We start from the raw sequence: 21,242 nt of genomic DNA on the forward strand, positions 1-21,242 counted from the left end.
GCAAAACTTATCTCTGATTGCAAACGAAATGATTTTATATGTAGAAAGAACTAAAGATTTTATATACATAAAAAAAACCCCAAACTGTTACAACTAATGAAAAAAAATTCGGCAAAGATTCAAGACAAAAATCAACATGGAAAAATCGGCTGCACTTCTATACACTAACAATAAACCATCTGAAAAGCAGATTAGGAAAAGAATTCCATTTACGATAGCATCAAAAAGAAAAAAATACTTAGGAATAAATTTAACTAAGGAGGGAAAAGACTTATATACTGACAACTACAAAACACTTCAAGAAGAAACAGACATCCATATTCATAGATTGGAATACTTAAGATTATTAAGATGACAACACCACCCAAAGCTATCTACAGATTCAAGGCAATCCCTATCAAAACCCCAGTGATGTTTTTTTTTTTTTTTCAAAAAACAGAAAAACTCATCTTAAAATTAAGATGGAATCTCAAGGGAACCTAAATAAGCAAAACAATCTTAGAAGAGGAGAGGCTATCAAGGTGGCGACACAAGAGGTTCCTCCCCTTCCCTCCTTCTGTGGCTGCACTGAATGCACAGCTATACATTCTGTAAATGGAGCAATTTACACTGAAAGAAATCCAGAAACTGGCAGAGAAACTCCTACCCATCAGGTAAATGAGAAAATACCCACATCTTAACAGGCAGACAAGGCTGAGACATACTCTTGCCATAAACCCCACCCCCCACAAAGCATCCTCCAATTGGGAGAAAAACCCTAATTCCCAGCTTATCCCTGAGGAACAAAGATTCTGAACCCCACATCTAGCACCCCAAATTTTTTTTTTTTTTAAATTTTTTTTTTCAACGTTTATTTATTTTTGGGACAGAGAGAGACAGAGCATGAACGGGGGAGGGACAGAGAGAGAGGGAGACACAGAATCGGAAACAGGCTCCAAGCCATCAGCCCAGAGCCTGATGCGGGGCTCGAACTCACGGACCGTGAGATCGTGACCTGGCTGAAGTCGGACGCTTAACCGACTGCGCCACCCAGGCGCCCCTAGCACCCCAAATTTTAAGACTCCCATTGCAGGAACAGGCAATTAGCTCTGAAAACCAATGGTGCCTGTGTTCATAAGACCCCCAAGATGAGCAAACAAAGAAGCAGTCTTGAGGGGCACATGAGCACTTGTCATAGCTCTCTCCCCAGAGTCACCACGAAGAGAGCAAGCAAAAATCTCCCAGTCTTTCTCTGAAAGAGGTCTACTGCATAGTTTAAAATTTTCTGCCTGAGAGTCAGACTGCTCATTTAGCACACATCTAAAGAATGTCTGTGATCCTCCCAGGTCACTGGGAAGCTGGTGGACACCTCCCCCACCTTTTCCCTCCAGCTCACTCCAAGTTGCCAGTATCTCCCTGGAAGGAGCTTGAATTACACCTGCATGCCAGCTTTTGCAGCTGCTGTCCAAGGAACAGGTCCCCCAACGGCCTAGCTCTGGTGGCCACTGAGGCTTCCATTCACAAGTCCCATAGGACTGCAGCAACCAAAGAAGCAGTTCCTAACAGGCACAGGAGCACTCTCCTGAGACCACACACCAAGTCTTGGCACAGACTGAGCAGGCAAAAGTTCCCATCTCCCAGTTTTTCCTCGGAAACAGGTTTAAATATGTACTCTCCCAGCTGATGATTGAGGGTCTAGATTCTAATCATACTGCATCAAGGTACTGATTGTGACCCTCCCCTAGGGCACACTAACAGGTCTTAGCACATCTTCAGCTAAGAAGGCCATTAAGAATGAAGAAGGTAACTTGAACTTGGACAATCACAAAGGTTTGAGAAAAGAATTAGAAGCTCAGGCCAGGCTGACTGACATGGTTCAACTTCTACACAAGACAACTCTGTCCAGATTAGGAGACATGGTAATTTTATCTAATGCAAAGAAACCATTACAGAGAGTAAAAAAAATATATATATAAAGAAACAGAGGAATATGTTCCAAACAGAAAACGAAGATAAATCTTCAGGAACAGATCTTAATGAAATGAAAATAAGTGATTTTTATTTGACTGAAAGTTTAAAATAACAGTCATTACAACACTCACCAAAGCCAGGAGAGTAATGTATAAACAAAATGAGAATTTCAGCAATGTATAAATGTATAATTTATCACAATGAAAGAATTATTAGGCCTGTCTAATAGAAAGATACATAGAACAATGAATACACGCAATTTTCATATACAAATGGACCATAATCAAACTGAATATGAACTAAGCCAGGAAAGGAACCCAAATATATTCTAAAAAGTTATCATGAAGGCTATGCTCACCAACAATGGAATAAAATAAATCAGCAACAACAAAAATTTATAGAACTTAACACATTAGTAAATTTTTAAAAAATTTTCATTGATTTAAACCAAACACTTTTGGGTTGGAAGATGGCGGCATAGGAGGACGCTGGGCTCACCGCGCGTCCTGCTGATCACTTAGATTCCACCTACACCTGCCTAAAGAACCCAGAAAACCGCCAGAGGATTAGCAGAACGGAGTCTCCGGAGCCAAGCGCAGACCAGAGGCCCACGGAAGAGGGTAGGAAGGGCGGCGAGGCGGTGTGCGCTCCACGGACTGGCGGGAGGGAGCCGGGGCGGAGGGGCGGCTCGCCGGCCAAGCAGAGCCCCCGAGTCTGGCTGGCAAAAGCGGAGGGGCCGGACGGACTGTGTTCCGACAGCAAGCGCGACTTAGCATCTGGGAGGTCATAAGTTAACAGCTCTGCTCAGAAAGCGGGAAGGCTGGAGGACAAAGGGAGGGAGAGTTGCTGAGCCCCCCGGACGACAGAGCTCAGCTTGGCGGGGAACAAAGGTGCTCGCCAGCGCCATCTCCCCTGCCCACCCCCCAGCCAAAATCCCAAAGGGAACCAGTTCCGGCCAGGGAACTTGCTCACTCCGCGCAAACACCCAACTCTGTGCTTCTGCGGAGCCAAACCTCCGGCAGCGGATCTGACTCCCTCCCGCTGCCACAGGGCCCCTCCTGAAGTGGATCACCTAAGGAGAAGCGAGCTAAGCCTGCCCCTCCTGCCCCCGTGCACCTTGCCTACCCACCCCAGCTAATACACCAGATCCCCAGCACCACAAGCCTGGCAGTGTGCAAGTAGCCCAGACGGGCCACGCCACCCCACAGCGAATCCCGCCCCTAGGAGAGGGGAAGAGAAGGCACACACCAGTCTGACTGTGGCCCCAGCGGTGGGCTGGGGGCAGACATCAGGTCTGACTGCGGCCCCACCCATCAACTCCAGTTATACACCACAGCACAGGGGAAGTGCCCTGCAGGTCCGCACCACTCCAGGGACTATCCAAATGACCAAACGGAAGAATTCCCCTCAGAAGAATCTCCAGGAAATAACAACAGCTAATGAACTGATCAAAAAGGATTTAAATAATATAACAGAAAGTGAATTTAGAATAATAGTCATAAAATTAATCACTGGGCTTGAAAACAGTATAGAGGACAGCAGAGAATCTCTTGCTACAGAGATCAAGGGACTAAGGAACAGTCACGAGCAGCTGAAAAACGCTTTAAACGAAATGCAAAACAAAATGGAAACCATGACGGCTCGGCTTGAAGAGGCAGAGGAGAGAATGGGTGAACTAGAAGATAAAGTTATGGAAAAAGAGGAAGCTGAGAAAAAGAGAGATAAAAAAAATCCAGGAGTATGAGGGGAAAATTAGAGAACTAAGTGATACACTAAAAAGAAATAATATACGCATAATTGGTATCCCAGAGGAGGAAGAGAGAGGGAAAGGTGTTGAAGGGGTACTTGAAGAAATAATAGCTGAGAACTTCCCTGAACTGGGGAAGGAAAAAGGCATTGAAATCCAAGAGGCACAGAGAACTCCCTTCAGACGTAACTTGAATCGATCTTCTGCACGACATATCATAGTGAAACTGGCAAAATACAAGGATAAAGAGAAAATTCTGAAAGCAGCAAGGGATAAACGTGCCCTCACATATAAAGGGAGACCTATAAGACTCGTGACTGATCTCTCTTTTGAAACTTGGCAGGCCAGAAAGGATTGGCACGATATCTTCAGTGTGCTAAACAGAAAAAATATGCAGCCGAGAATCCTTTATCCAGCAAGTCTGTCATTTAGAATAGAAGGAGAGATAAAGGTCTTCCCAAACAAACAAAAACTGAAGGAATTTGTCACCACTAAACCAGCCCTACAAGAGATCCTAAGGGGGATCCTGTGAGACAAAGTACCAGAGACGTCGCTACAAGCATAAAACATACATCACAATGACTCTAAACCCATATCTTTCTATAATAACACTGAATGTAAATGGATTAAATGCGCCAACCAAAAGACATAGGGTATCAGAATGGATAAAAAAACAAGACCCATCTATTTGCTGTCTACAAGAGACTCATTTTAGATCTGAGGACACCTTTAGATTGAGAGTGAGGGGATGGAGAACTATTTATCATGCTACTGGAAGCCAAAAGAAAGCTGGAGTAGCCATACTTATATCAGACAAACTAGACTGTAAATTAAAGGCTGTAACAAGAGATGAAGAAGGACATTATATAATAATTACAGGGTCTATCCATCAGGAAGAGCTAACAATTATAAATGTCTATGCGCCGAATACCGGAGCCCCCAGATATATAAAACAACTACTCATAAACATAAGCAACCTTATTGATAAGAATGTGGTAATTGCAGGGGACTTTAACACTCCACTTACAGAAATGGACAGATCATCTAGACACACGGTCAATAAAGAAACAAGGGCCCTGAATGATACATTGGATCAGATGGACTTGACAGATATATTTAGAACTCTGCATCCCAAAGCAACAGAATATACTTTCTTCTCGAGTGCACATGGAACATTCTCCAAGATAGATCATATACTGGGTCACAAAACAGCCCTTCATAAGTTTACAAGAATTGAAATTATACCATGCATACTTTCAGACCACAATGCTATGAAGCTTGAAATGAACCACAGGAAAAAATCTGGAAAACCTCCAAAAGCATGGAGGTTAAAGAACACCCTACTAAAGAATGAGTGGGTCAACCAGGCAATTAGAGAAGAAATTAAAAAATATATGCAAACAAACGAAAATGAAAATACAAAAATCCAGACGCTTTGGGATGCAGCGAAGGCAGTCCTGAGAGGAAAATACACTGCAATCCAGGCCTATCTCCAGAAACAAGAAAAATCCCAAATACAAAATCTAACAGCACACCTAAAGGAAATAGAAGCAGAACAGCAAAGGCGGCCTAAACCCAGCAGAAGAAGAGAAATAACAAAGATCAGAGCAGAAATAAACAATACGGAATCTAAAAAAACGGTAGAGCAGATCAACGAAACCAAGAGTTGGTTTTTTGAAAAAATAAACAAAATTGACAAACCTCTAGCCAGGCTTCTCAAAAAGAAAAGGGAGATGACCCAAATAGATAAAATCATGAATGAAAATGGAATGATTACAACCAATCCCTCAGAGATACAAACAATTATCAGGGAATACTATGAAAAATTATATGCCAGCAAATTGGACAACCTGGAAGAAATGGACAAATTTCTACACACCCACACTCTTCCAAAACTCAATCAGGAGGAAATAGAAAGCTTGAACAGACCCATAACCAGCAAAGAAATTGAATCGGTTATCAAAAATCTCCCAACAAATAAGAGTCCAGGACCAGATGGCTTCCCAGGGGAGTTCTACCAGATGTTTAAAGCAGAGATAATACCTATCCTTCTCAAGCTATTCCAAGAAATAGAAAGGGAAGGAAAACTTCCAGACTCATTCTATGAAGCCAGTATTACTTTGATTCCTAAACCAGACAGAGACCCAGTAAAAAAAGAGAACTACAGGCCAATATCCCTGATGAACATGGATGCAAAAATTCTCAATAAGATACTAGCAAATCGAATTCAACGGCATATAAAAAGAATTATTCACCATGATCAAGTGGGATTCATTCCTGGGATGCAGGGCTGGTTCAACATTCGCAAATCGATCAACGTGATACATCACATTAATAAAAACAAAAGAGAAGAACCATATGATCCTGTCAATCGATGCAGAAAAGGCCTTTGACAAAACCCAGCACACTTTCTTAATAAAAACCCTTGAGAAAGTCGGGATAGAAGGAACATACTTACACATCATAAAAGCCATTTATGAAAAGCCCACAGCTAACATCATTCTCAATGGGGAAAAACTGAGAGCTTTTTCCCTGAGATCAGGAACACGACAGGGATGTCCACTCTCACCGCTGTTGTTTAACATAGTGTTGGAAGTTCTAGCATCAGCAATCAGACAACAAAAGGAAATCAAAGGCATCAAAATTGGCAAAGATGAAGTCAAGCTTTCGCTTTTTGCAGATGACATGATATTATACATGGAAAATCCGATAGACTCCACCAAAAGTCTGCTAGAACTGATACGTGAATTCAGCAAAGTTGCAGGATACAAAATCAATGTACAGAAATCAGTTGCATTCTTATACACTAACAATGAAGCAACAGAAAGACACATAAAGAAACTGATCCTGTTCACAATTGCACCAAGAAGCATAAAATACCTAGGAATAAATCTAACCAAAGATGTAAAAGATCTGTATGCTGAAAACTATAGAAAGCTTATGCAGGTAATTGAAGAAGATATAAAGAAATGGAAAGACATTCCCTGCTCATGGATTGGAAGAATAAATATTGTCAAAATGTCAATACTACCCAAAGCTATCTACACATTCAATGCAATCCCAATCAAAATTGCACCAGCATTCTTCTCGAAACTAGAACAAGCAATCCTAAAATTCATATGGAACCACAAAAGGCCCCGAATAGCCAAAGTAATTTTGAAGAAGAAGACCAAAGCAGGAGGCATCACAATCCCAGACTTTAGCCTCTACTACAAAGCTGTCATCATCAAGACAGTATGGTATTGGCACAAAAACAGACACATAGACCAATGGAATAGAATAGAAACCCCAGAACTAGACCCACAAACGTATGGCCAACTCGTCTTTGACAAAGCAGGAAAGAACATCCAATGCAAAAAAGACAGTCTCTTTAACAAATGGTGCTGGGAGAACTGGACAGCAACATGCAGAAGGATGAAACTAGACCACTTTCTCACACCATTCACAAAAATAAACTCAAAATGGATAAAGGACCTGAATGTGAGACAGGAAACCATCAAAACCCTAGAGGAGAAAGCAGGAAAAGACCTCTCTGACCTCAGCCGTAGCAATTTCTTACTCGACACATTCCCAAAGGCAAGGGAATTAAAAGCAAAAATGGATTACTGGGACCTTATGAAGATAAAAAGCTTCTGCACAGCAAAGGAAACAACCAACAAAACTAAAAGGCAACCAACGGAATGGGAAAAGATATTTGCAAATGACATATCGGACAAAGGGCTAGTATCCAAAATCTATAAAGAGCTCACCAAACTCCACACCCAAAAAACAAATAACCCAGTGAAGAAATGGGCAGAAAACATGAATAGACACTTCTCTAAAGAAGACATCCGGATGGCTAACAGGCACATGGAAAGATGTTCACCGTCGCTCCTTATCAGGGAAATACAAATCAAAACCACACTCAGATACCACCTCACGCCAGTCAGAGTGGCTAAAATGAACAAATCAGGAGACTATAGATGCTGGAGAGGATGTGGAGAAACGGGAACCCTCTTGCACTGTTGGTGGGAATGCAAATTGGTGCAGACACTCTGGAAAGCAGTGTGGAGGTTCCTCAGAAAATTAAAAATAGACCTACCCTATGACCCAGCAATAGCACTGCTAGGAATTTACCCAAGGGATACAGGAGTACTGATGCATAGGGGCACTTGTACCCCAATGTTTATAGCAGCACTCTCAACAATAGCCAAATTATGGAAAGAGCCTAAATGTCCATCAACTGATGAATGGATAAAGAAATTGTGGTTTATATACACAATGGAATACTACGTGGCAATGAGAAAGAATGAAATATGGCCTTTTGTAGCAACGTGGATGGAACTGGAGAGTGTGATGCTAAGTGAAATAAGCCATACAGAGAAAGACAGATACCATATGGTTTCACTCTTATGTGGATCCTGAGAGACTTAACAGAAACCCATGGGGGAGGGGAAGGAAAAAAAAAAAAAAAAAAAGGAGGTTAGAGTGGGAGAGAGCCAAAGCATAAGAGACTGTTAAAAACGGAGAACAAACTGAGGGTTGATGGGGGGTGGGAGGGAGGGGAGGGTGGGTGATGGGTATTGAGGAGGGCACCTTTTGGGATAAGCACTGGGTGTTGTATGGAAACCAATTTGACAATAAACTTCATATGTTGAAAAAAAAATTAAAAAATAAATAAATAAATAAACCAAACACTTTTATTGAAATAATAATAAAATGAATAAACGTTGGCAAGTATGATGAATTAAGAAAACAAGGCCAAATAAACAACAAGAGATAATAATATATAGGAGATTTAAAACTCTTTGGAGATTATATAGCAATATATTTGGTAACGTAGCTGAGAAACACAGTATCTAGAAAATATAAATTGCCTAAAATTCTCAAAGAAAAAGTAGAAAGCCTGAAAAAGCATAACCACAGAAGAACTGAAATAGTGGTCAAAGCTCTACACTTAAAGAAAAATTGGCCAAATGATCTTAATGAGCAAGTTCTACCATAAGGTCAAGGAAAAGACAATTTCCGGAAACTGTTTCAGAGGATTGAAAATCATGGGAAGCTTCTACTTATTTCATGGTGCTAGTATAACCCTGATACTAAAGTCATAAAAAGCCAATATGGGGAAATAAAATCATGAGTTAATCTTTCTTATACACAGTGCCTTAAAAATTCTAAATTAAATACCTGTAAATTGAATATAGAAGGGATTAAAAGAATACTCGCAATTGAGTAGGATTTATCCCAGGAATGGAAGGAGGATTCAGTATTAAAAACATTAGAAATTTATGAGATTAAATAATTAAAGGAGGATAATCTTATGATCACTCCATAGATGCTAATAAAATATTAAGCAAAATTGCACACTCATTCATGATTTTTTAAAAAAACCAACTAGTAAAAGAAAAGAGGAAGCTTCTTTAAGTTGATAAAGAAGATATGTCAAAACCCAGAGTAGGTATTCCCTCCCACTAGCTTTAAGAAAAAGACATTTTCTCTTCTGTCACTCAAAACCACGCTGAAAGTCTCCATCAGTACCACAAGACAATTAAATGCAGCAAGAGTTAAATTTGTTGGCAAGGACAAACTGTCATTATTTGTAGATGATATGATCATCTATTTAGAAAAATCAAAAGAAACAACTGGCAAATTAATAGAGGCAACAAAAGATTTAAACAAGAAAGAAGCAAAATTATCAACTCAAAACAAAAATCAATACCTTTCTTATATCAAAGCAATAATCCGCAAAGAAGTGCCCAAGACTTCTGAGGAGAAATGATAAATCATTATGTAATAACCTTAGGGAAGACTTGAATAAATAACTATTCATGATTGAAAATTCAGAGTCAATATCACAGACATGCAAACGCTACCCAAATTAAGCTACAATTCATTGCAAACCTAACAAATTCAGATATAAATACCAATGTCAGGAATCAAGACATACCATAGAACTCTAGCATTTAAAATAGGAAGAATCAAGTAGATCAATACAATAGAATGGAGCCCTAAAACGAACCCATGTATACTTGGATACTGACTATATATTAAAGGTGATCTTTCAAACAGGTAGGGAGAGTATGGACCATTGAATAAAATAGTTTTTTTAAGTCATTTATTTTTGAGAGAGAGACAGAGAGAGCGAGTGGGGGGGGGGGGGGGGGGGAGAGAGAGAGAGAGAGAGAGAGAGAGAGAGAGAGAGAGAGAATCCACATTGTCAGCACAGAGTCCCACGTAGGGCTTGAATTCACAAACCATGAGATCATGACCTAAGCTGAAACCAAGAGTCAGATGCTTAACCAACTGAGCCACCCAGGTGCCCCAGAATAAAACAGTTTTAAGACATAAAAACCATTCTTAGTTGCAGGCCATACAAAAACAGGCAGTAGACCAGATTTGGCCCATGGGCCATCATTTGCCAACTCCTGTTCTATTCTATTCTTGGTTCCTGCCCTAAAGGAATACTTACATATATCTACAAGGAGGCATAAATAGGCATCTCTACAGCAGCTGCATTTGCAAAAGAGAAAAATTAGAAGCAACCTAAAATTTCAGCAACAGAAGAATGGCTAAAAAACATTATATATCCATACCATGTCCAGTCATGCCAATCCACATACACTAATATAGAAACAGCCTCAAAATAACACCATGAGGAGGGGGAAAAAAGCACATATTTTAGAATATTTATCCATTTATTAAACCACACACACACACACACACACACACACACACACACACACACACACACACAGCAGTAAAGGTATGGAAAGCTATACTCCAACCTGACAATAATGGTTACCTCTCATGGGAGAGGAAAGTGAGTAAGGTGTGTTTGCTGGGGTCAGAGGAATTATTGTCTTAGGGGGCTTCAGTCTTACCTGTATTTTTGACTTCATAAATTAAAAAGAATAAAAGAATTAAAAAAAGGAAGTCTAGGAATCTTTCTGCTTAATGACCTTAGACCCTGGCTACCTCCCCTAAGTATGGAGTCAAGGCATGTGGGTGAGAAGACAGAAGCTAGATGACTGTCACCCCCCAGTTATGACTGCTCATGGCTGGGGCCTCCCTCTCCAGGTAGCACTAAGATCCCTTGGGACTATTAAAGAAGCCTAAAATGTGACAGTTGTGGCCTCAGCTATATCCTGTTCAAACACAAAAGCAACAGCTTAGGGCAACTCCCATTTTTAAGCAAACTTGGTATTTTAAAATCTAAAACTGACAAACAGGTAAAGCATTCCAAAATGATTCAGCCAACAGCACAGAAAACTGTTCTAGGACATCCAGTTAAACACAGGAGATGAGAGATCTTTGCTCCCTCCAAAACCCCATTAAAAAGCAAGTAAGCATTTGATGGGGCACCTGGGTGGCTCAGTCAGTTAAGAATCTGACTTCGGCTCAGGTCATGATCTTACAGTCTGTGGGTTCAAGCCCTGCATCAGGCTCTGTGCTGACAGCTCAGAGCCTGGAGCTGCTTCAGACTCTGTGTCTCCCTCTCTCTCTGTCCCTCCCCCGTGCGTGCTCGCTCACTCTCTCTCTCAAAGATTAATAAACATTATTTTTTTTTAAAAGCAAGTCAACATTTGAAAAGGTATAGACTCACAGGCAAGGAATGGAATAGAAGTGAAAAGCAAGTGGGCAAAATGAACCCATTTTTACAAGACAGAAAACAGATGGAGGAATTAGCAGCACTGAGACACCTAGATAGTAGATGTCAGAGGAGAAAGTCATTCCTACACCAGATCCCCAGAAGGCCTAGCCATTAGAGGCACCATGTGTCACAGACGGCAACAGTAAACCACGGAGACAAGAAAACAGAGAGGTTGGCTAAAAATCTTGGTAATGTAGGGCATGTGGGTGGCTCAACTGGTTATGGTCTCACAGTTAGGGAGTTCGAGCCCCACATCAGGCTCTGTGCCGACAGCTCAGAGCCTGGAGACTACTTTGAATTCTGTGTCTCCCTCTCTCTGTGCCCCTCCCCTGCTTGCCCTCTTCTCTCTCTCTCTCTCTCTCTCTCTCTCTCTCTCTCTCTCTCTCTCTCTCTCTCAAAAATAAACAAATATTTAAAAATATCTTTAAAAAATCTGGGTAATGAGGGGAGCCTGGGTGGCTTGGTCGGTTAAGTGTCCGACTTCGGCTCAGGTCATGATCTCACGGTCCGTGAGTTCGAGCCCCGTGTCGGGCTCTGTGCTGACAGCTCAGAGCCTGGAGCCTGTTTCAGATTCTGTGTCTCCCTCTCTCTCTCTGCTCCTCCCCTGTTCATGCTCTGTCTCTCTCTGTCTCAAAAATAAATAAACGTTAAAAAAAAAAAAAGAATAAAAATCTGGGTAATGAGCATACAGACCCTGGGGCTTCCTTCTTTCTCTGCCTCCCACTCCCCATGACGAAGGCGATGATGAGAAATTTTTTTTTGTGAATAAATTGTATCAGAGTGACTCTAAACTCAGGGACAACGGGTACGGTGGCATTTCAGAATGCCAAAGATATTTTCATTAAGTTTCTCAAGAGAAAAACAGATTACATATAAAGAATCAAAAATCAAAATGGCATTTCTCAACAGTAAAGCTAAAAACTAGAAGACAAATTACATCTTCCAAATTTTCAAGAGAAATTACCTTTCAACCTTAAAATTCAGTGCTCAGACAATCAATCAAATGTGAGAATAGAATAAAGACAGTTTGGGAAATGCAAGTCTCAAAAAAATTTATTATCCATGGTCCTTTTCTAAAGGCCCTTCTACTAGGTCTAGTAGAAGTAGTCCTTGTACTGAAGGACGTGCTCCACCAAATCAAAGGGAGGAGAAAACAAGGGGATGTGGGGTCCAAGACCCAGGGATTCAGCCCGGGAAAGAGGAGGAGGAAAGTGTCAGGACACAGACTGTACAGTCCATCTAAAGAGATATGATCCAGATGGGACAGAGGATGGAAGGGCCCAGGAGAGGTTCTCCGGGAAAAGAAGAGAGCTGACAGATTGCCAAATACATCTGACCACACGGAAATGACTATTCTGAGGGATTTTTCCATTTTACTGGGGAGTTTGCAAAGAAGTGGTGATAGTAACCTGCCAATGAAACAAAAAGAGGCAAGGTGATTCTTAATCTGAGGTGGGCAAACAGTGGGCTAAAAAGGAAATTCAATTATAGCATATTAACTGGCGTGGCAGTAAGCCACACTTAACATGGTGGTAATGTGAACATCGAGTGCTGATGGAACCAAACACAGAGCTACTACCATATTGGAGGGAGAATAGGCAGTAGGTCTCAGATGCTAAAACCTCATGTAGAAAGCAGCTAATATTTATAATTCTTAAGGGAAGAAATAAGAGAATATACTTTAGAAAGGCAGAAGTAAATGTCAGAAACAACTGAAGTGAATTGGAAGTTGTTGCTGATGAGAAGGATGTATGAGCAGAATGGAGACCAAAGATTCATTTACCTCAAGGAAGCCTTGCAGGAAGATTTGACTTCTGACCCATAAACAGATATTCCTTAAACTTTCTGGGTTTCCATTTTTTCCCACTGCAGAACAAGGATAATGACAGTACTTACCTACAAAGCTACTATTGAAACCACACGACATAATTTGGTAAAAATGCTCTTGTGAGCATTGCCACTTCACTTAGAGTAATTTTTCCATACGCAGGTAGAGTGAAGCCACAACTAAAACACAAGATGTCCAAGAACTGAGGGCTGGAATGTGAAATTGATGTAATGCCAAATGGTTCTGCCTAGCTTGCTTGTCCCGAATTGCAATTCTTTGTTATTCCCGAAGAAATCCATTTTTGCTGCTTAAAAAAACTTAATGCCAAATGTACACAAGCAGCAAGGAGAGATGAATGAATAAGTGTGTAATATTTATCAAGGCAGGTGTCTCTTCTTACCTAAAATTAAGGAAGCTTAGAATAAATTATGTATAACTGAATTTGACTCCCTTTCTAATTGAACTATGTGTTCTTAGACATATCACGTACGTTCCCTGGTCTGGAGTTTCCTCATCTATAAAAATGGAGATAAGCAATACCTGCCCTGGGTGGTTGTTGAGATGCTTCAATAAAATAACCAATGTGGAAGATCTCTGTGCAGGGTCTGGTACAGTTTCTTCTCTGGCAAAGGGTGGCAGCTAGAGCAGCCCCACATTAGTCTGTTCCTTCCATCTCTAACATACATCAAGCATCCAGGGTCAGCTAAGCATAGCCTCCTGAGGAGGGATCTATCATGTTCCCTTTTCTCTCAATCACCCTTAATTAGATAACAATACGTATTCACCGTAGAAAAGGCTGAAAATATAAATAAGCAAAACCAGGAAAATATGTATCATAAATAATCCCCATCAATAAAAAGCTAATCACCATCTGTATGTTAGCATGTAACCTTCTGCGTACTTTTCCGTATGCGCACGGAACTTTAAATAAATTTTTATTCTACCTATTATTCCTTATTCATCTTTCTTCACAGTTAAATTATTTCAAAATCGCTACTTTCAGTGGTGGCATAGTCAACTTACTAGATGTCCTGTACCTCTTATACTCTTTCCTGCTACCCCTCAAGGGATCGACAGTGGCCCTTCCAGCACTTACCTGAGCTTACGGGGTGGACTAGAGGGTTGAGACAAGAGGAAAAAGCAAAAGCCCCCTTAAGTTGTGTGTTTCAGTACATGCTGGCAATCACAAGTACAATGATACCAACTCAGCTATCTCAAATGAGGCCAGCAGCTGCTCCATAAGCTTTTTAAAGCAGTGTTTATTTCTAGGTCTTGGGAGGAATGTGAGATATTTTGGAAGTCCTGCACATCTCTGACTTCTCAGAGCTTTAAAAATGAATAGATGCACACAAACATATATATCTATACACACACACACACACATACACACATATACATATACTACATATAGATGCTATACAGTTACAACATACATATAATATTCACTTCACATAATATATAAATACACACTGTAAATAAATACATACCGTAAAAATATATTGCACTAAGTATGTGCATATTATTTTGGGGAAAGTGGGCTAATTTATCCTTCTATTGCTAATAGGAACACTGAAAACTCCAGTTCTGCTACCTCCAGGGAGTAATGGGTTTTCTTGGAGGAAAAGAGACCCAGATTTAGAAACACACATCCAAAGCTTCAGCACGTACATAATAAAGATTTTGCTTTTCCCTAAGTTCATCTATAGAAACTGCTGGGCACCAGGCTGTGACTTGAATAACCACCACTTATCTGTGCTGTAGAAGCAGGAATCGAGGGCTCTCAAGTAATGAATCTAATCCCACAAGCCACCTGAAAAAGCCCATTTCAACCACTGACATTCAAGCCATGGATCTCATCTTCGGCTTAGCATTCTTTACCAAGAGTACAGTTCCCGAGGCTGGGAGCCTGTGCTGTGCACTTAGCAGGAAAAAAGGACGAGAGCTGGCCAGACCTGGGGGGCTCACCAGGCCACCACTAACTGGAACCTGGCTCTAGTTCAAAGTCTTCTCTCTGTCAGCAGATCCAGTAACGGAAAGTTAAAAAGAACCTTTGAAAATGTTTTTGCCATGCTAACCATATCTGAACTAAGAGGTGGAATTATTTGCCACATTCCACCTCTCAGACCAGAGGGGTTAAGGCTTGGGTCAGGTTCCCACAGAGAAGAAAATGTGTAAGCAGTGAATTGCGCAGTGTGCTTCCTGCATCATTAATGATCCTTCGGAGTGGGAGACAATGGAGGGGGCACCATCAGGTCGTCATCCACCAAGGAACACACTGTTCATAACAACATGCATTGCTTTTTCCACACAGAGAGGCCCGGGAGAGTGCTAACAAGCCGGCACAACAGGCTAATTTGACGTGTGGGATTAATACGTTAATTTAATGCTCTCCTGTTTGGTTAAGTGTTTTACATTTCTATATTTCTAAGTTTGCATTCAGATCCCTTTATATGGGAAACCATTCGGCTTCTCTAGCCTCCTTTCCTTCATCCTCCTGAGTGATAACTCCTCATCCACCATGTCTGCCTCCTCACCTGAATGGCAAGCCTATTTCTGACTTCAGGCTGTATGTGTGCTATTCTCCTGACCGGGAATGCTTGTCTTTTCTCTACTGACCTAGCCAAGCCCCGATCTTAATTCTCCAGAGTCCTACTCAAGCCTCAGCTCTTCAAACCATTCCTAAAAGCTTAGCTCGCCCTGACCACCACCCCTCACAAACGTCGGCTGCCTCCATGACTCACTCTGGTCTCTCTGTGCAAAATACCTTACATTGGTCCTCAACTGATTTGCACGTGCCTTGCATCTCCAGCTGGACCACAATCTCCTATGACACAGGGGAGATGCCTCATAGCTCCTTTCTCCCACTATTAGCACCCTGCCTGGAGACATAACCATTCTTTAACCTCATCTTACTTTATCCCTCCCTGGCATCACCATCATTGACCACTCCCTCCATGAAATACCCTCTTTTTCTCAGTTTCAGTGAAATCACCCTCGAGATTTTCCTCCCCCTGTTGGCCCTTTCTCCTCTATCCAACTTTTAACTGTTGGTGTTCCTCAGGTTCAGTCCTGGGCCACCACCTTTTCTTCTCTTTCTGTACTCTCTCCAGAAAGTCCCAAACACTTCCATGGCTCCAAAATACCAAGTACATGCTCCCAAAAATCTATCTCTAGCCTGGACCTTTCTTCTGAGAAATGCCTGGGAAGGCTAAGCCAACCAACATTCTATAATGTTAATGAAAATAAGACGTTTTTCTATAGATCACTTAGCTCTTCATAAAGAAAAGCTCTTGTTCCATGGTTTTATTGCCTCTGTTCCAAAGCAGACACCACAAAGATGATTATCCTGATAGGCCACCACGAAATACCTTGTTCTTGGAGGGAACTGACGAATAACAGACTCTACCATATACAAGGACAGACTAGTACATGATAGGCACAGAAGCACTGAAAGAGATGCAAAAAAAGGAAATGAGGAGGAGGGGACCATGTTTTTCACTCAGAGCTTCCCAGAGCTCTGCAATGTGTCTCCCATATAGGGTACTGAAATTTTTTTTCCCCCTAAATGAGCAAATTAAGAAAGGACGAACCAGACTGACCTTGCCAAAGGAGCCAAGTCTAAGAAGGGTTCCAGTCTTGAGAAAATGGCTTATCCATAATAAGTACTCGATCTCCATTTCTTGAATTGATTTAAGCAGTAGAGAAATAGAAGATCACGAGCCACTCTCAAACAGAACTACTCTTCTTAGACTAGTTTGCTTTGTGATGCTTCAGTTAGGTGGGACTGGAGTCACTGACCTTCTTATCAGGCCAACTGACATGTATATCCTGCCAATTAGTGAGTTAGGATTCCACAAAACTAAGTAAGTACTGGTTATATATCATGTCAATAATTCTTACAATTGACTGAACTCTCAAACTCATAGGATTTCTGTATCTGCATCTTCAAAGTCAAACCAACCAATATAGCAGATAAACTGAATGTGTATCAGCACAGAGCAATGGTCTTTGGGCTCCTTCTGACACATCAGAGCATCAGATCCCTCTCAGAACCATTAGACTGACCCTCCCTGATTGTCACTGGAGGCATCTTTCCTCAATTAAGTCTATAAATAGAAATTTTACTGCTTTAGAAAGGACATAAATCAGCTCAGCAGGATACTCTTGGGGCAAAGAAGAGGAGACATGGCAGGGGGAGGAGGACATATTGAAATTATTCAATGAAATGAACATTAGGGATGGGGGGGGGGGTGAACTGCTTGAGGTATCGATTCTCCTTTGCATAGGAATAACTGACAAGCAGCCTGGAGGTATCTTCCTTCAAAGGAGAGAGCACATCCAGAATTGGCAAGAAGTAATGTCACTCTACTGATGTTTCACAATGTGTCCACTTATTAAAAGATTTCAATGCTGAACACAAATTCTAGCTCCCCGAGAGAGTGCTTGTGTAGAGGAAAAGCATGTTGCTTCAGCAGTTAACTCCTCTTTTGTCCGCCCAGCTCGGGTGCTTTGTGAAAGTACCTTTCGTCAGCTTCCTACAGCTCTGTGCCTCAGTGAGTCACAACCAATAATCCCACATCTCATAAAGCAGCAGGGTACCAGAAAGGCTAATTTCTCCCCATCCATTTCTTTCCTATATATATTTTGTTCACTGAGCATTAAAATAGCATTTTGCCATCACTAGACCAATTACTATCTATGCTGCTATGGAAAATAATAAGCTCCCTGTATAATGCTCAACAAGCCTCAGCTTTAGGAAGTTCTTTCAGTTTTCACTCTGTATTCTCCATGCTGCTGCGTGAGCCTACTTCTTCTTGTACTGCCCTCAGTGAAATCAGAAAATATTCAACCATTCAACAAGTATTTACTGCACGCTTACTCTGTGCCAGGCATTGTGATGCATGCCAAGGATACAACTCTCTGACTTCACGAGGCTAATAGTTCAGTGAAAGATATAAGGATTAAACAAGTTATTGGATAAAAATATTTCATTGCAACTATGATAAGTATAGCAGAAGAGATCACGTACAAGGTGTCCAAAATGAGTTGTTGATCAGGACCTGATTGACTTAGGAGGGTCAGCGAAAGACACCCAAACAAGATATCATTCAAATTGCAATCTGAAGGATGAATAGAGATGGAAGTAGAGGGGAGAGAGAGCAGCCTAGGAGATGAACGAGGCTGTGTGAGGCAGGAGGGGCCAGGTGTGCAAATGAAGAGAAGAACGGAGTGTAAAGTGGGAGAGGGGGGCCGAGGGGTGGGGAGCAGACAGAATGGGGAGAGGTAGCAAGCTCAAGATCAGGCAGGGCCCCATAGGTCATGTTAAATATTGAGAGCTTACTCCTAAAATAATGGGACACCACGAAGGATTTTAAGGAGGATAACCGAAGATGGTTAGGTTTTTACTGGGAAGTATCACTCTGCACTATGAGGATAAAGAACTTAAGAAGGCAAAATGGAAGCAGGTAGACTAGTTAGAAGCTATTCAGTAGACTGGGCAAGAAATGAGAGCAGTTAGATTAGGATGACTTAGAAATGGAAATAATTTTTAAAAGTTAAGATCTACCGTGGTGCCTGGGTGGCTCAGTTGGTTGAGGGTCCGACTTCAGCCCAGGTCATGATCTCATGGTTCGTGGGTTCAAGCCCCACATCAGGCTCTGTGCTGACAGCTCGGAGCCTGGAGCCTGCTTTGGATTCTGTGTCTCCCTCTCTCTCTGCCCCTCCCCATTTCCCCTTCTCCCTCCCTCTCTCAAAAATAAATAAATATTAAAAAAAAATTTTTAAAGTTAAGATCTACCTAGGTGACAGAATATACCGTATGAACAGGTAGAACTGAGGGACAGAGAGTACAAAGGTTAACTTCATGACTTTGGCCTTGAATAACTAGACAGCTTATGACTTTTCTAGAAATAGAGAATGCTAGGGGGAAAGGAGCTAGTTGGAATTATGGGGGGGGAAGAGGTACACAAGTCCAGTATTACACATGCCAAATCTGAGATTTACCTGTGAGATGCACAAGTGGAGCCATTCAGTAGACACTGGATATATGAGGTACCTCATCATTAATGAACATCACTCAAAATTATAGCAGAGTCCAACACTGTACATTTAATTTTTTTCTAGATGGGGGTATGTTCTAGAACTGCACTTGTCAAAATGGAATCCCCTAACCACATGGGGGCTACTTAGATTCAAATTAAAAATTAGTTTCTTGGTGACACCAGCCACATTTCAAGTGCTCAGTGTGGTTGTGTCTCCTGTATTGGTCATTTCCATTATTGTAGAAAGTTCGATTATACAGCCCTGCCTAGAACATCAGAGGGCTTGCTATTCACAACACTCAGCTCTGATTAGTCTTCCAGTGAATGTTCAACTGCCATTCTATCAACACTGAGAAATCCTACTGTCTTTTGTGCTCCAAACAAAGCTTTGATTTTGAAGATGAAAAAGATACAAGAAAAGAAGACATGATCATCTTTGTTACTTAGATATCTTCCAATCGATCTTTAAAAAAACAGATTAAAAAAAACCAAGATGAAGGATAAATGCCATGGAGAGAGGATGTGGGCACCCTGGGGGCGGGGGGGGGGGGGGGGGGGGCGGGGGTGAACTCACATTGTAAAAATACTATCAGATCAACGATGGAGGAAATTAGGTGCCAAGGAGGCATTAAGGCATCAAGTCTTCATCTGGATTTTGACAAAAGAATGGGGAATATATTCATGAAAAGGGAGGGAAGGAGAGTAACCCAGGTTGGGAAACAGTTTATTCAAAAGGTTATACAACATGTGAAATGCCAGCCATGTTTCTCTGAAGTTAAACACAATCTACGCTGAACTGTGTAAGAAACAGAGTAATAACTCTTTGGGTGGACAGGTGGAAGAAGAACTAAAGAATCAACCCAATTGTGCACTGACTTAACACTGCAGCTAACTCAGACACTGAGCTAACCACTGGGGATATAAACAGTGATGGAATCCTGATCTCGTACACAAGGAGCTCCACATCTACACAGCCATAGCCAACTACCAGGCTGTCAAGATAAAAGGTGATAAAGTAGGTTTTTACAAAATATGTTCCTGCTCAATAAATATGTATAATATAAACACTATCTTCACAAAATATATGCATGTATCTCACCAAAAAGTGCATACTCAAAAACTACTATACACGTAGGTGTCTGAATTGTGGATGGATGCTCAAATGAGGTACTCACGTGAGGGTCCTGGAATGAGCTGATGAAGCAGAGCAGACATACAAGTGCTTCATCCTGTGTCGGCTTTCACCGTTTTCATTTTCAAACCAAACTGACAAGCCATAGGCTACAAGGCACAGTTTGCATTACTCCTTTAGCATTTTTGATTTTTAAATTTTATCAGTAGCATAAGCCATGGCTCAAAGTCTACAGAGCAGTGCTTAACATTAAGTTCAAGGTGAATTTTAGACCCTTCATGAAGGAACATGGAAATATGTTACAGGGCTTCAGCCTAAGCTGAAAAAAATTCTCTGGCTTTCACAGGTGATAATTGGGTTTCAGACTTCGGGGAAGACTATTCAGATTTGAAGATGGAGATTGAAACCTTGATAATACCACCTTTTACGGTTTTTCTTTGTGTTGCATAACCATGACTTTCACTGAAATTCCATTTTCTATAAGAATTCACCAACATTTCTTTCCTGCTGATTGCTGGGTACTACTACTGAACAAAATATTTATCTTTAAACATACACGAGCATATTTCAATTCCTTCAGATGTGTTATTTTGCTATGTGCTTTGCATGAGTTTTTACTGAAATAACTGTCCACTTTTACTATGACCATCTTCGTAGGAAAAAAAAAAAAAACTCGAATGTACTCTATTTGGTGGTGTTGGGTTTTTAAAATAAATTTGCTTTCGTTGCATATACTGGGGGAGTTTAGGCACATTAATCATTTCCCAATAAATTTCATGTGTTTTATTGCCTGCCATGAACACTGATGATAGCATATTTCTTTTTAGCTTCTTTTTTCAGGGTTATCAGGAATATTGCTGCATAGTCACAACTGATGATTTCCTACAAGATTCTAATACAATGTATATCATTTT

The 21,242-nt window shown here is 41.1% G+C and overlaps 1 protein-coding gene across 9 annotated transcripts in view; it reads right to left on the reverse strand.

Annotated features, from left to right (window-relative positions):
- The window catches only part of HHAT (hedgehog acyltransferase), a 319,102-nt gene that overhangs the window by 62,161 nt on the left and 235,699 nt on the right, over positions 1-21,242 (reverse strand). The gene's annotated exons all lie outside the window — the stretch shown is intronic.

The sequence above is a fragment of the Panthera leo genome, chromosome F3 (assembly GCF_018350215.1).
Source record: "Panthera leo isolate Ple1 chromosome F3, P.leo_Ple1_pat1.1, whole genome shotgun sequence".
Taxonomy (NCBI): domain Eukaryota; kingdom Metazoa; phylum Chordata; class Mammalia; order Carnivora; family Felidae; genus Panthera; species Panthera leo.